Genomic DNA, 5,233 nt, shown 5'->3' with positions numbered 1-5,233 from the left:
CAGCAACAGTAATAGTAGCTGTGATAATAGACGGAATAAGACTGATCAAGTACTTATTTCACTCAACTGAATACAAATCAGTTTATAACTTTTATAAAATGGGATTTTCTGGATATTTAAAAAAAATATATTCTGTCACTCACTGTATAGACCGTTCATTTATTTTTCAGTGGGAAAATTTAGGTTAAAAAATCACTGCAACTCTGGAATGTTTTTAAATTTTTTATTTTAGGAATGGGCAATTTTAAATATGTATTACTGTCTTTATAGGCACTGATTGAGCTGGGAAGAAACAATATTTTTTTTCTTCTGCGTATGGAAATACTCAAATGACAATAAAGTGAATGTTGCATGCTGAATCTTACTCTTGAATCCTGAAGTTAAATATAGTAGTAGCTAACACAGTAATAATACAAATTCGGACTAATAATGATGATAGTAATAGTGGGACCACATGCATGAAACACAGCCAGCTGTCCAGTTTCATCTGGCTCCATCAATAGATATAATTGGGTGTCATCTGCATAACAATGAAAGTTTATGGCACGTTTTCTAAAGATATTGCCTAAAGGAAGACCTCCTTGTGGAGGATTCATTGTTCACAGGAACAAACTGGAATTGACCTGATAAATAGGATGTAAACCAGCCTTGCAGTTCCTTTAATGCCAATGAAATGTTCCATTCTCTATTTACCAAGATGTGATGCAAGTGGTGTGAAATGCAGCACTCAGATCTAACAAGACAAGTACGATGACAAATCTTTTGTCTGAAGCCACCAGAAGATCATTTCAAATTTTCACCAGTGCTGTTTTTGTGCTATGACACATTCTAAACTGACTGAAAATATTTAATATATACTGTTTTATTGTAGAAAATCACATAGCTGGATGGTGACTGCATGCTTTCTCAAGGATCTTAGAGAGGAATCACGTTTAACAGCTAAATCTAAGGTTCCAAGGTTTAAAGATAAAATCGGTTCCAGTGTAGGACAGGAGGTGGTGAATTTTGTCTCTAATAGATTTTACATTTTTATCATTGAATAATCTCATAAAGTCATTACTAGTGAGGGTAATAGGAATATATGATTCTTTGGTAGTGACTGTAGCATGTTATTATTATATCTGACATGCCATTGTAGGCCTATTTTATTTCCAATTAGACTGTGATCTTGTAAAATGGTGTCTTTTATTTTAAAAACTGGTTTTTATTTAGAATATAATTGTAAAATAAGGCCTCAACTATGCATATTTTGGGTCGTATATGGCATTTTACGTGGGTTCTAATAGAGCATAATTGTATAATAATAACTGTAATATTTTTAATATAGTCTAATAAAGGACATTATCTCTAGTTTTTATCAAATTTGATACAAAACACACTTTGCTACATCTTATTAGTGCACGATAAAATATAGTGTGATTTTGCACTGGCACGGACACTTATTTATTATTATTTGTACCATTAACCTGAAAATGTAGAACCAGTGTGGCCTGTATATAGATATAGTTTTTGTCCAGCTCGTACCCATATATATAAGCAATTAGGCATACAGATTTTTTTGTTTATCTCATCTTGTTTCGCAGCAAATCTCGAAATTTTCTGCCAGGATCAAATTCTTGGTACTGTATATAGACGTCTTTGGACTGAATACTTTCTGAGTACTTTTTGGAAAGCGGCTGAGTGTTTCGGCTACGCCCACTAGTTAGTTCCCCTCGGCCTCTGTTCCCATACAGATACTTTCGTAGCGGCTAACCAACGGAGTTTGAATGTGACAACTGACCGGCGCGGCAAGCAGTGTTGCCAACTTAGCGATTTTGTTGCTATATTTAGCGACTATTCAGACCCCTCTATCGACTCTTTTTCAAAAAAGCAAACAGCTACAAGTCTAGCGAATTTCTGGTGTTATTAGAGACTTTTGGAGACTCGTTCCTACCCTTCATCACCAGTAGCAGGTGCCGTCTCAAAGCACTCACAATCGGCCCAGTCCTCCCGCAGCAGTCTCTCCCAGCTGCAGTCAGAGTAGGAGATGTTAACCCGTCAGCGTCCAGTTTGCACCAGTCTGTAAATGAATCAGGCTCAGTTGCGGCTCAGAAAGTACCTACCCTAAGTTGGGCAGATCTTGAGCGGATCCCCTCTTCACACCCATAGTGGCTCACTAGAGGGAAAAGAACCTAATGAATACCTTGGATACTACAGTTGACTCTGATCATGAAAATGAAACCCAATTTGGAATCAACTCATCCTCTTACGGAAACAATTTCTGGTTTCAAGTTATTTCATGACAATGATCAAGTTTAAACTGCTTCATTAATAACATTCAGAATCCAACAAAAGAGGATATCCTTATTGTAACCTACCTGTGTCAGTGCTGTCGTGTTATTTCCTTTTAAACAACTTGAGAAATCTAAATAGGTTGTAAGCCCATTTCAAGACTGACGTGCTCTATGATATATGTCTCTGTGTCCTACTGCGGCAGTCCTATTGTAGCCACCTTTTCCTGGATCCATCAGTGATGCTGAAATAGCCCAGCAGTCACATCTTTTTCTCTTTATTCTCAGCAAGACCTCTGCTTCTTCTCAAATAACAGAGCTCTGCCCTGCTCCGCTGCTGCTGGGTCTCCTTTGATGCTGAGGACAGCACAGACAGATATGAAAGCAGATGGAACTGAGGCCCTGATGCCCCCCACTCCTAACTCTTACAACTTGGTAATTGGGAGTTCAGGGAAGAAAAAAAATGATGTTGGTGTTTCCTCAGTTTCCTTCTTCCTGAACTTAAACCTACCTGGTCGAGTGGGCTGAATGAGTCATTCGGAATTTAATCTAAAATATACATCAAAAGGAAATTATTATATATATGGAATAATATAATATAATATATATTGAAATTTGAGATTATATTGAAACCTGAGAAATATATATTCAAGGTTTTAAGAAGTTTTAATATATATTCTCAGACTTTCAATCCATATCCTCAAACTTTTATTCCATATATGCAATAATTTCCTGAACGACAGTTTAAATGAGGAGCTCAAGGTATGTTCAACATAAACCAGTTCAAAAAGAGGTATAAAGACATGGTTTTCTCTTCTCAGACAGATCCACCCATAGATCCACAAACAAATGGGTGATGTCACAGTGATTACGTCAGCTATTTATATACAGTCTGTGGGAGTACAGTGTACTCCTCCTCTGTACGTTAGAAACACAAATGACAATAACTTAATTGCTGCCATTTAATGTCATATTTCACAGAAAGATTAGAAGAGAGGTCATGTGTTACAGGCAGCGAAAAACAAGCTATATTTATGTATTTCACCATCCACTGTAGTACATCTTGCTGATGTAGTAGTGATTGACAGTCAAGTGCGGTTGAAAAGGGTGAATTCCTGTGTTAGGTTGCACGCTGGGGCGGTGCATGGGTTGAACAAATGGCGGACTTCACCCAGGAGAGTGCGGTCAGTGCCCGTTTAAAAAAAAAAAAATGTTTTAACGTAAGTTATGTGAAACGTAACATACGTTTTTTTTACATAACTTGCAGTAGTCACGTGACCCTTGTAACTACTTCATTTACGGCACTTACGTACATTTATTTACCTTTTAAACTGTCTTTCATAACGCCTTACCAGGACGTTTTTTTGCCCCAAACCTAGGTCAGTGGTATAACATAAATCAACAGAAACGGCAGCCTTTTTTACAACTGCGAGTGTGTGATGTGTGTGCTATTTTCCGTATGTGCCGCTGCATTGCAAGCTGTGAAACGCGAGCGGCGATACGTACATACATTTCGTAATTTGTGGTACTGACAAACACTATCTGGAGATCAGGGCAGCCCTTTCACTAGTTCAAGAGCTAACAAGCCCCCGAGCCTTAATAGACCTCCACTGATGTTAGCAGGACCTGGAGGCCTGAACTTTTTGAAAGATTAACCAATTTTTCACTCACTAAGTGAAACAAACCTCATTTAAAGACATGGATCCAGACAGGTCAATAGTTTAGAGTGTACACGCTCTATTCATAACTGTCACTGTAATTTAATTCTGACTTCACAAAGTGGTCCGTATTGACAGCAGTAGAACAAGATTGAGGCAAAGCAGAGCAGGATGATCAGGTTCACAGCAATAACGCAACACTCCGACCAATTGTAAGTGAATCCATCCAGCTCCACAGTGATGTGGCATCCAGGCAGATAGAGAGTTAGCATCCTTGTTGTCAAATCCACTAAAATCACGTCAGCCTTAATGTGAGATGGTGTATTATAATTTAGCTCTCAGTATGTATAAGCAAAACATTAAATTCCAAATCAGTGATTATAAACGAATAAATGAATATAAACCAAAGGCAGTGGTGTAATTACATGGTGTAAGTACATTTTCTCAAGTACTGTACTTTAGTACCATTTTGAGTTACTTGTACTTTACTTGAGTATTTCCATTTTATGTAACTTTATACTTACACTACTCCACTACATTTTAGAGGCAAATCTTGTACTTTTTACTCCACTACATTTAACTGACAGCTTTAGTTACTTTTCAGGTCAAGATTTAACATAAAAACATTATAGATTTAAAATTAATACACTTTTTTCATACCAATATATTAAGTAGTTAAAATGAGCCCTATCTTTCCAAAATTAAAACGCTGCTTACATAAATGCATTATTAATAATACTCCAATATATAAAACAATCTGAATCCATTCTGCATAACAAGTACTTTTACTTTTGATACTTTAAGTGCATCTTAATGCTGATACTTTTGCTACAGTAAGTTTTGAATGCAGGACTTTTACTTTTTTTACTTTACTTTTTGCAGGCTGCTCCTCTCGCAGCATGCTCATCGTAATAAATCATCATCAGAAAGAGTCAAAAAGTTCACATAGTGTTTGACTAAATATTAGAACTGCCACAACACATTCACATTGAAGTGGAAGCAAATGTGAAGCGAAATTTTGAAATTGTCACATTAAAGAAAAATACAAATTATGGAAATTTCCATCAACAGGTTAAGATCGAATAAACAAAGCTGCAGTAACGTACTTTGGTCAGAAGATGGCAGTGTAATGTGTTGATGTAAGCTAATCCGTCAGTAAAGATTTGATTTGTGCAAGAGAGAAAAAACAACAACAATGAAGAGGTTGCTGATCGGACAACTTTGGCCAAGAAAATGGAGAGAAGTATTCAGGAAGATATCCACAGTGGAAACAGCTTCTTCTTTTTCTTTTGGGTTTTCCAGCAG

This window comes from Centropristis striata, chromosome 6 (genome assembly GCF_030273125.1).
Source record: "Centropristis striata isolate RG_2023a ecotype Rhode Island chromosome 6, C.striata_1.0, whole genome shotgun sequence".
Taxonomy (NCBI): Eukaryota; Metazoa; Chordata; class Actinopteri; order Perciformes; family Serranidae; genus Centropristis; species Centropristis striata.
This window is presented reverse-complemented; position numbering follows the sequence as displayed.